This window comes from Podarcis vaucheri, assembly GCF_965113315.1.
Source record: "Podarcis vaucheri genome assembly, chromosome: 13".
Lineage (NCBI taxonomy): Eukaryota > Metazoa > Chordata > Lepidosauria > Squamata > Lacertidae > Podarcis > Podarcis vaucheri.
The window spans coordinates 31,351,991-31,364,097 of NC_138751.1; positions in this window are offsets into that span (position 1 = coordinate 31,351,991).

Genomic DNA, 12,107 nt, shown 5'->3' on the forward strand with positions numbered 1-12,107 from the left:
ATTGTGTTATTCCAGTATGTAATGGTGGAGAGATAAACGTTTCTCCACTAGGTATCCGGCAAGTTCGGAGCAAAATGCTCTCCCCACGATCTTTACTACAGACTTCTGTGTGAATAGGGTGGAATTGCAAGGATTGAGAGAGAGGTTTGTGTGGTTCTTGTTACGAAATATTTGTGCCACCTCTTAAAACCACCCAGCTGTTAGATGAACAGGGTCCAGTTTTGCATTTGTGGGTGACCTTCAACTTGAGCGCAAGAAGGAGTCTCAGACTGTTTGGTGTGAGCCAGGCATATTCTTTATTCAGTGGATAGAACGTTTAAACCAGGGAGTTCTGGGTTCAAATCCTTATTCATCATGAAATTCCCAGGTAGATCTCTCTCCTTTTTTAAAATTTCAGCCTCAGTCATGCCTTTGATGTGGGATTACCTTACTGGGACATTTTGAGGGTGAATACAATGGCTTGATCCTTAAGGGAACTCACAGGAAAACGGTTTCCCGTCCTCTCCAGAGGGCCCTCACAGAACAATAATGGGTGGGATGAGCAGACTGAAACCTTTCTTCTCGTGTACTTCATTAAGTTAACTTTGGATCCAAGCCACAACCATATAGTTTTGTGAATAAAAGCTTGTATCAGTACTAGAAACCCATGCAAATGGGAAACTCAGAGCTGATTCATACCTGTGCGTTCATTGCTTAATGGTGCAATTTGCTTGTGTGAATGGAAGTTGCCCTCACAGCATTTCATTTCACCTTGCCTCCCCATGTATAAAGGGATGCCCCTCCCCCCAAAAAACTGCTTTTCCCTTGAGGCTGCTCGCACATCCAGCTGTCAATAATGAAGCCTGCAACCACACTGTGGAAGAGGATTGACCAATATCTGCCCCTGACCTTTTGACTGTGTCCACATAAGGCGCTAATGCAAACGTGGGTTGCTGTTCCTTTGTGTGCTTTGGTCTGCTTTTTATGCCTTTGAAATCTGCCTCAGTGTTTCCCATCCACACTAGTGGGCGGTGCTTGTTGGGATTTATTTGTGCTGTATGGGCTATCCTTCCCCACAGGGTGGCGCTGTGGTCTAAACCACTGAGCCTCTTGGGCTTACTGATCAGAAGGTCGGCAGTTTGAATCCCTGTGACAGGGTCAGCTCCCGTTGCTCTGTCCCAGCTCCTGCCAACCCAGCAGTTCGAAAGCATGCCAGTGCAAGTAGATAAATAGGTACCGCTGTGGCGGGAAGGTAAACGGCGTGTCTGTGCGCTCTGGTTTCCATTACGGTGTTCCATTGCGCCAGAAGCGGTTTAGTCATGCTGGCCACATGACCCGGAAAGCTGTCTGTGGACAAACGCCGGCTCCCTTGACCGGAAAACAAGATGAGCACCGCAACCCATAGTTGCCTTTGACTTGACTTAACCGTCCAGGAGTCTTTTACGAGCCAGAAACCTGTTACATGTGGGTAGGTGTTTGTTTACCTGTGCACCTTTTAACATTTTTTTTAACAAACTACAAATTTTTCAGTCTACCAGACATGCACAAAAGCGCAGTCAAAAATAATTTTAAAAGCTGGGCAATGATTTGGAGCCGCGCACATGAAAGGTTGCTGCTTCCTTTTTCCTCCTTCTCCTTCTCCTTCTCCTCCTCCTCCTATACCTGCAAGACCAAATTTTAGATTTCGAACTAGCCACTTTGCCCAAGAGTTCTGTGCAAAGGAGTGTTTTTTAAAATGAAAATACCATGGATGTGCTTTTGGCAGCAGCCAGTACAAAAAAGGCAGGCTGCATCCTTTTGGCTGATGGGAACAAAATGTACACCTTGGAGGATAAGGGATGCAATAGATATAGCACCCAGCGAAATGTTATTACAGTTGTAAGAACAAGCCCCGATGCCCACGCAATGCAGCACTTCAGCACAGCCACAGTTGGGTCATGTGTGGTTTTATGTGGGATGTTTTTTTTCCCTTACCGATTATCTGTGGATTGGGAAAACCCAAATTTGGCAGGGGGGAAGTGGATGCAACAACAACAAGAGACACAGTCGGCTTCAAATGCACATTCAACTCCACTGTGGGTGAGCCCTGTAACGCAAGGGTAAATTCTGTGCCTCCCCGCCCCTGCCACATCTTGGATTGCTGCGCAAGGTATAAAATCTGCAGGGTGCTCCCCTCCCAGATTTCCACTGAGTAATGTTGAGTATTGTGAGCTCCTCCTTCCTCTTTCCCCCTTCCAGTTTCTTCTAGCAGATGCCCCACCCAGCTCAACTCTTCCCTGAAGCCCTTTGGCACAAAAGCTGGGCTTATTCACCGCCAGTCACATGACAGCGGGGCTCCACCTGCGGCCAGCACCCGCCTAGCAACCGTGCGCCACTCCCTGGCAACGGGTTTATGAGCATTCCGCAGGTTCAAGTACACTGAGGATAACCATCCCAGGGTTCTCATTACGTCCTGCGACATCCCGGCCTCTCCTGAGGGCTGATGACTTCATCTAGCACCAGCCATGAAATCATTTTTTAGATGGTTTTCGGCTCCCACACCTCCCAGCATAGCTCCTTGCGTCCTCATAATGGGAGCCGGCAGTATCTGGAAAAAGGTGGACAGGTGGCTGTGGTCAGCAGCCTGAGGAAGGAAGTGAAGTCAGTGTTCATTGTTTCAGCACTTCAGCAAAGTGGTGCATCTTCAGCATGGGTAGGCAAACTAAGGTCCGGGGGCCGGATCCGGCCCAATCGCCTTCTAAATGGTCTGGGAAGCAGGGTGTTTTTACATGAGTAGAATGTGTGCTTTTATTTAAAATGTGTCTCTGGGTTATTTGTGGGGCATAGGAATTCGTTCATTTCTCCCCCCAAAATATAGTCCGGCTCCCCACAAGGTCTGAGGGACAGTAGACCGGCCCCCTGCTGAAAAGGTTTGCTGACCCCTGATCTTCAGGCTGCAAAGGCAATCGGGGGTCCCATACTCTCCAACATTTCTCCAATGAAAATAGGGGCGTTCTATTCCATAATACTAATACTAATAATAACAATATTTATACCCCGCCTATCTGAGTGGGTTGCCGCAGCCACTCTGGGCAGCATCCAACATATATAGAAACAGTGCTTTTTCTCTGGGGGGACGTAGGGGGTACGCATGCCCCTAAACATTTTGTGAATTTTTGTCCTTTTGTCCATTTACTGTATTTATTTTCCCTGATTTGAACTATGAAATGGTGATTTTCTTGAGTCAAAATGAGAGTACTGTACCCCTAAACATTTTTTAAGGGAAAAAAAGCACTGCATAGGTAAAGGTAAAGGTAAAGGTACCCCTGCCCGAACGGGCCAGTCTTGACAGACTGTGGGGTTTGTGCGCCCATCTCACATTTATTGGCCGGGGGCCAGCGCTGTCCGGGGACACTTCCGGGTCACGTGGCCAGCGTGACATCGCTGCTCTGGCGAGCCAGAGCCGCACACGGAACGCCGTTTACCTTCCCGCTGGTAAGCGGTACCTATTTATCTACTTGCACCCGGGGGTGCTTTCGAACTGCTAGGTGGGCAGGCGCTGGGACCGAACAGCGGGAGCGCACCCCGCCGCGGGGATTCGAACCGCCGACCTTTCGATCGGCAAGCCCTAGGCGTTGAGGCTTTTAGCCCACAGCGCCACCCGCGTCTGATTTGAACTATGAAATGGTGATTTTCTTGAGTCAAAATGAGAGTACTGTACCCCTAAACATTTTTTAAGGGAAAAAAAGCACTGCATAGAAACATCATAAAACGTGTTTTTTTAAAAAAAAAAAACAAAAAACTTCCCCATACAGGGCTGCCTCCAGATGCCTTCTAAAAGTTGTAGAGTTACTTACACAGTGGTACCTCGGGTTAAGAACTTAATTCGTTCTGGAGGTCTGTTCTTAACCTGCAACTGTTCTTAACCTGAAGCACCACTTTAGCTAATGGGGCCTCCCACTGCTGCCGCGCCGCCAGAGCACGATTTCTGTTCTCATCCTGAAGCAAAGTTCTTAACCAGAGGTACTATTTCTGGATTAGCGGAGTCTGTAACCTGAAGCGTCTGTAACCCGAGGTACTACTGCATCTCCTTGGCTTCGGGGTTGCATAACTCAATACCCTCCAACATTTCTCCAGTGAAAACAGGAACATCCTAAGGAAAAGCGGGACATTCTGAGATCAAATCAGAAACTGGGACGGCTTCTGTAAGTCTGGGACTGTCCCTGGAAAATAGGGACACTTGGGGTGGGTCTGGAATGCACAAGCCCTGCTGGGGCAAGCCAAAGGCAGCATCCTGTTTTCACAGCGGCCAAACAGATGCCTGTGGGAGGCTCATAGGCAAGGCATGAGCGCACCAGCCCTCTCCAGTTGCAATTCCCAGAAACCACAGTTGCCTTTGACAATGGGAGCCAGCAGTATCTGGAACATACCAAAGGCAACATGCCTATAATTAGTAGGCTTGACACCTAGGGCTGTGTGCCTCCTAGCATGTGCAGAGTGCCAGCAAGAAAAGAGGAACTACCGTATTTTTTGCACCATAACACTCACTTTTTTCCTCCTAGAAAGTAAGGGGAAATGTCTGTGCGTGTTATGGAGCGAATGCCTATGGGTGGTGGTGGGGGGGATCTGCTGCAGTCATGAGCAGAGGATCCATGGTTCCCCTTCCTTCCCTCCTCCGTGGCTCGCTTTGAAACAGCAAAGCGGGAGAGGAGCCGCTTACACAGGTGTAAGCGGCTCCTGTCTGGTTGGCTGCTTTAAACTGTGCTCTCTGTCCCTCTCTCCTCCCCACTCAGCTCGCTAAATAGCAGCAAAACTTTTCAGCTCTCTAAGCCGGGGAGGAGGGAGAGAAGCAGAGCCTGCTTGTTTTAAAGAAGCAAAGCGGGAGAGGAGAGGAGCCTTCTCCCCTTATACCCCTCTTCTGCATTATTAGCAGCATCCTTCTCCACACACCCCACACATGCTCCTTGTCCCTTGAGTGCTTTTCCTTCCCTCCCCACTTAAAACATGGTTACAAAGCACGGATTCACATGGATCCTCAGGATTTTTGCATTGGGCTACCTCAAACTCACTGTCAGATCACATGTCTGTGGCCACAGCATGAACCACAAAAATCATACATCCACTGTTTCGTTTAGAATATTTTTTTTCTTGTTTTCCTCCTCTAAAAACTATGCGCGTGTTATGGTCAGGTGCGTGTTATAGAGCGAAAAATACGGTATATACGTGTGTGTGTCCCACAAGCCAAGTGCCTCTGAGCATGTGCAGAACATCTTTTCTTTGTGACGATGGAATGGCCCTTGCTGGATCCGACATGGCTCTTCTGCGTCGTGGGATTTAGCACCCTCCCTCTTCTCCAGCCTACATGCCTACAATTGTGTCGACTGATGTCGTGCTGCTTTTGGGCGACCTGGGATGGGATGACACCCGGCAACTCCAACACAAATGCAGCCCATCGCTCCAGGGTGACACCTTAGCACAGTGTTTCCCAAACGTTTTTGGGCAACGGCACACCTGTTTACCGGAAAAAAATCTCGCGGCACACCACCATTAAAGCCCCGCCCCGTGACGTCAGCGCGCAGCGCCACGCCGGGAGGGACGCACAAAAGTGAACGTTTTTTCCCTTCCCCTTGCCGGGGTGGGAGGAGGCAGCAGAGCGAGGGACTGAGGGACGGCGGCAGCTGAGGCAGCGGCGGCTGTTGTGGTGGTGGCGGCGATAGCGGGCGGAGGAGGAGCCGTCGCCGGGAGTTGCTGCTGCTGCTGTTGCTGCTGCTGCCCGGACATGCCGGCCTCCTCCTCCTCCGCTGTCTCGCGCTCCTCCCTTTTGCGCGCGCTGCCCCGCCGCTCGGCACCACCACCGCGGAGCCGCCCCCGGCTCGACGCGGATCCTCGCCGCCGCCGCCTCTCGCCGCCCGACTCGCCCGCCTCCCTCCCACGGCACACCAGCCGGTGTCTCACGGCACACTAGTGTGCCGCGGAACACCGGTTGGGAAACACTGCCTTAGCATACAGGTGCCCATGCTGCGACGGCAGCCACAGACTCAGCTGGCTTTTTCTTCATCATCATCTTAACATTGCTCATCCTCCGGTTTTGGCAACAGGCCCAGAAGATTAAAAAAAATAAAAATAATTCCGGTCAGACCAGACCAATTTCTGTCTGGGTGGCAACCTTCCTTGATTATCTCCCTTATTCTCCAAATCATTATTTCAGCAGATGCTGGGTTTTCCTTCCTGTGGAGATGAAAAGTTACAGCTGCCCAAATTCTCTCTCCGGCACCACTGCAAAAGGTAGAAGAGCCATTTCCTCCATTAAATCAGCTCGCTCCTGTAGTTGACTAACAGTGAAATTGTATGCCTGTCTACTCCGGAGGTACTGAATTCACTGCCACTTACTTCCAATCACTTGTTCATTGGATTCAGTGGTGTAGCGTGGGTTGCTGGCGCCCGGGGTGGGCAAGCTGCTGACGCCACCAGACCACACACACACACACACACACACACACAGCCAAGCAGGACTATGCTGAGCTACACTACACCATGTGCCCGCACAGGGGGAGGGGCCTGGCCAGCTGATGTGGCCCTTGGCAGGTGAATCCCCTCGGTGCCCATGGAAAAGAGTGCCATGCCGTGGTCGCTCCTTTGCCTACCCGCCTCCCTCCATCTGTGCCTGCTCACTGTGGACCTGAGCTGTGCTGCTGGGTGGGGCAGGGATCCCCATGGAAGCCAGCGCTTGCTTTGGGACACCTTGTTGGGCCCCCTCAGAATTTTGCACCCGGGGCCATGGCACACCCTGCAACACCTTCCACACTACACCACTGCTTGAATTGCAACTTGAAAGAGAAGTACCTGCCAAAAACTACCGTTTCTGCCCTGAAAGTCTTTCCTAAATAGGTGGGGGTGGGGGAGAGAATGTGTGCTGTGATGACACACCACTGAGAACAAAGCACTCTGCCCATGCTTGTGGATACCCTCGTCTTCACTATAAGCCCACTTCTTTTACTCGTGTCAGATGTCCCGGGTACGGAAAACAGGTTCCAAGGCTGAGCCCCAGCACGGATGAAAAGCCAGCCTGCAATACACCAGCAAGCCAAATTCAGCGGCTCTTTGGCAGCACAACAGATTCAATAATAATAATAATAATGCAAGAGGGCACTGGATGAAGCGATGATGTTTATAGTGAGCAGAATTTTAATTCTGTGTTTTCTCCCCCGTTGGGAAATCGGTTTAGATACCGCGAAGCGTCGTTGACCTGCAAAGGGTTATGTTTTGACATACACATAATACAGCAAAGATTTTGACAGCGTTTTTCTTTCTCGTGCGAGGGGGCGGGCTGCTCTCTGTTGCCCTGGCAGTAGCTCCTTTGCTGGAAACCGAGGGAAAAGGAATTTTCTGCGTCGGTGTTTTGATACTACCAAATCAAGGATCTTTTCCTTGGCTTTGTGTCACCGGGGTCTGTCTGGACTAAACAGACCCTTATCCCAAATATTTGCTGTGGAGTGGAGAAAAAGGCGTAGGTCTCCCCATCCAGCCACTGTTGCCACTGGGTACACGCTCAAGGTTGCTGAGTGCAGCAATTTAAGGCAATTTAAACGCCTCTCTGTACTTGCACCCCATGGGACTAAAATAGTGTTGGGTGGGTTTCTTTCTTCATTCGTCCTGCTCCTTTTCATTATTTTGTGGATAAGAGAATATTTCTTATTAGGGATGGTGAATACAGAATCAAAGTCAGCATTTTTTCTTAATAAAAACAACATGTGAAATTTTTGCATGCATGTGCCAGCAGAACTGCAGCGCTGGATCAGACCAAGATCCCATTTCCATTAGCTCCGCTGGTTGTAGATTGCAACAAGCAACTCATGAAGGCAACTTGTTCTTTGACCCCTAGCATCTCGTATCCAGGGCTGGACTGCCCCTGCATCTAGATGCTCCATAGCCAAAATCTGTTGATTAGCCTAATCTAATGAAGAATTATCTAATCCTTTTTTATGCTACCTAAGACAAAGACCATAAACCACATCTGGCACTGGTGATGTTTCCTTGCGTTGATTTTCTGCAGTGGTAGCAATGGACATTGTATACCGCTGGCTGTTGAGTGTGTACAGTGGTACCTCGGGTTAAGTACTTAATTTGTTCCAAAGGTCCGTACTTAACCTGAAACTGTTCTTAACCTGAGGCACCACTTTAGCAAATGGGGCCTCCTGCTGCTGCCGCGCCGCCGGAGCATGATTTCTGTTCTCACCCTGAAGCAAAGTTCTTAACCTGAAGCACTATTTCTGGGTTAGCAGAGGCTGTAACCTGAAGCGTATGTAACCTGAAGCGTATGTAACTCGAGGTACCACTGTATTGACTTTTGTGGTGTTTTACTTTTACATCAAAAGGGACGCGGGTCTAAACCACAGAGACTAGGGCTTGCCGACTGGAAGGTTGGCAGTTCGAATCCCCGCGATGGGGTGAGCTCCTGTTGTTCTGTCCCAGCTCCTGCCCACCTAGCAGTTTGAAAACACTTCAAGTGCAAGTAGATAAATAGGTACCGCTCCGGCGGGAAGGTAAACGGTGTTTCCATGCGCTGCTCTGGTTCGCCAGAAGCGGCTTAGTCATGCTAGCCACATGACCCAGAAGCTGTGTGCAGACAAACGCCAGCTCCCTCAGCCTATAGAGTGAGATGAGCGCCGCAACCCCAGAGTCGTCTGCGACTGGACCTAATGGTCAGGGGTTCCTTTCCCTTACTTTTACATCATTTTAACAGGTAAAAATGATTGACAGATAGCTTTGTTTTTATTCCCAGTGATTTTGGACACTTGCATTGTTGCTATTCTCATTCTTCAGGGAGGAAGCTAAGGGAGAGTGGCTGAGCAGGGATTTGATCCCCAGTCTCAATCCTACAGTGTGCTCTGTTTTATGCTGCGGTTCTGCCAGGACCAAAGGAATTTCAGGCCTTGCTTTTGGGCTTCTGTTTGGCCACTGTGAGAAAAGGATGCTGGATTAGGTAGACCTTTTAACCTGACCTGACCAGTCTCCCTTTATATCCTTACAGCATTCTGCAGAAATCAGCTTACTGAGAACCTCAGCTTGCTCTTAAAAAAGAAAGGAAAAAGAAGCCCAGCGCTTACGCGAAAGCTGTATCTGTACGCATAAAAATATAAGAATTGCCTTGCTGCATCAGAAGCCAAAACTAGGAAGGGAAGGGACTGGTTGCAAGAAAACAAGCGAGAGCGTCCTCAAAGCCCAACCCCCCCTAAAAAGATTTGGGTGCCCACTTAACAATAAAAGGGGGGTGGGGGGATTTTGAGAATACTTTTCTGCTTTCTTGCTGAATCAGACCATCTACTGATTCTGTTAAGTACTGAGTTGAATAGGATCCAAAATGGAGCACTCTGGTTGGTCCTAGAACAATAGGACCCAGAATGCAGCAGTCTGATTGGTCCACAGGAGCCACCCAATCCAGCTCCAGATGAAAGTGAATCCCCAACCTGATTGGCCTACAGGAGAATCACGTTATTAGCCAATCACGTGGGGCGCATTGTGTAAATAATGTATATAAAGCAGACATTCTGGGGGAACTTCCATTCCTCCTCACCACTATGAGCTGAATAAAGAGCATGAAATCCACTCTCGACTCCGAGTATATTTCAGATTCTGTTAGCTGCAGGGAGTTGTTGTTGTTTTAATTGAATTTATGTACCGCCCTATACCCGAAGGTCTCAGGGCAGTTCACAGGACAAAATCAGAATATAAAAGTTGGACTAGATGATTCTTGGAGTCCATTCCAACTCTACAATTTTACGATTCCGCTCTAGGGGTGGGGAACCTGGCGTGTGTGCGCTCACACACACACACACATTTTGTTTCTTTGTTTTGCCAAGGACCTCATTCTCTTAGCGATGCAATTTGTCTGGAGCCACATGCCAGTGGAGGGAGGGGCACCAGCCCCAAGGAGGAGGGCCGCCCACTTTTCTTCTGCTCTCCTTGCCACCTGCATGACATTAGGCCAAGGGCTACAGGTTCCACACCCCTAAACTAGTTCACCCTCTGTCATTTGTGAGCTGCTGGGTGCTCAAAATAAGGCCATCAAGATGATGACTTCCTCTCTCTCTCTCTGATTTCTTCAAAGAGGTGTACACAAAGATTCCATTCAGATACTACAATACTAATAATAATTTGTTATTTATACCCCACCCATCTGGCTGGGTTTCCCCAGCCACTCTGGGCGGGTTCCAACTGAATTATTAAAAACAATACAGCACCAGACATTAAAAACTTCCCTAAACAGGTCCACCTTCAGTTGTCTTTTAAAAGTAAAATAGTTGATTATTGCCTTGACATCTGATGGGAGGGTGTTTCATAGGGCGGGCGCCACTACCGAGAAGGCCCTCTGCCTGGTTGCCTGTAACTTCACTTCTCGCAGCGAGGGAACCGCCAGAAGGCCCTTGGAGCTGGACCTCAGTGTCCAGGCTGGATGATGGGGGTGGAGACGCTTCTTCAGGTATACAGATATACTACTCATTATGTAACTGAATGGAGACCTGCGAAAAAATGTTGCAGTGTGTTCAGCTTTCCAGCTTGCTATGTACAGTACTAGTATTATTGCAAGCTATCCACAGCTCCATTGGGGCTCCCCCACCCTCAGGTTTTCCATTCTTCTTTCCAGCCGACTCTCAACATCTACCAAGTATGCTCAGTTCTCATTGGGCTCCAAGGGAGGTGCCACATCTTAGGGGGGCCCCCATGTGTGTGTGTGTGTGTTTTGAAAAAGCACTTACAGATCCAGCAGTCCACAGACACACACACACCACCTGCTAATAGAGACTCTTGTTTCTCATCAGCCTTGTGCTGGTTCCATTCCCATCAGCACTCACCACTTTAGTTCACTATTAGAGGAAACAGATGTTCTTCCTGAGCTTTGCCCAATACTCCCCCCCCTTTCTTTTTAAAGCCATGCAATCGGGTGGCTACTGCCACATCTTTCGATTGTGAACGTGCTCCACTTAAGATACTGTTCCGCTTCCTCCTTTGTTCGACAATATGAGCTTCTTGGACAGTCTTTGCACAGAGAGAGAAAGAGAGAGAGACTGAGACTTCTGGTATTCTCAAAAAGAACAATTTACTAATTTATTGGAATTAATGGAACCAAAGCAGCATCAGGTTGGCTAAAGGTAGAGGCCAGAAGGGTGCAGAAAAGGATGTTGTTGGATGCAAAACTAATTATGGAGGAATGAAAGAGAAGCCATGCTTGCCGAAAATGCCTCCTTCACTGCCAAAGGTGCAGGAAGTCCGTGACCCTTTGTATTTGCCCCCCTCTAAGCAGCAAGTTCCGCTAGGCCTTTTATCCTTCCTTGTCATTCACCACTTCATTAATTATCTTTTATGATGAAGTGGTACCTAAATTTGTTCAAACGTGCTGGGAGCAGCATTCTACCTGATCTACCAGCTTCCTCTTCCTCTCCCCGTGTGCCTCACGCAGCCTCCCCAAATCTGCTCCAAAGGTTGGGAGGAACCCCACCCCCCAAAAAAAAGATTTAGGAGGAATGGGTATGGGGGTGCACCGGGTACGGGACAGGAAAGTCCTTTGCACAGCCCAAAGTCTTTGCATAAGAAGATCTATTTAATCGGATATCGCCCAGTATGTTTTAAATTTTTAAAAAGTCTCTTTGCTATGCTTTTATAAACCTCTTGTAAACCTTCACCAAATTTTGCGTGGTGGCTCCTGACATCCAGGAACAGGTTTCCATCTTTGTGTGGCTATAACTCAATGAAATTTTGGATAAGATCTCTCTCTCTCTCTCTCTCTCTCTCTCTCTCTCTCTCTTTCTTTCTTTCTTAGAATTCACAGGCAACACAAGGCTAGTATAGAAATAAATCTACCCCCAAGACACAATTGTGGTAGGCTCTGGAGCAGGGGTCACCAACCTAAAGCCCATGGGTCAGAAGTGGCCAGTGAAGGACCGGCCCCGTGAACCGAGCCGCCTGCTTGCACACTGCACTAAACCAGTGGAGGGCGGCACAGGGACTCACTTCCATGGCACCAGAAATTGCGTCTGCACAGATGCCGAAAATCACAGGTGCACGTGCACACACACGCGCGATCCAGCCCACGGAGGCACCTCCATGGACCAATCCAGCCCAGGCAAGATAAACCTTGCTGACCCCTACTC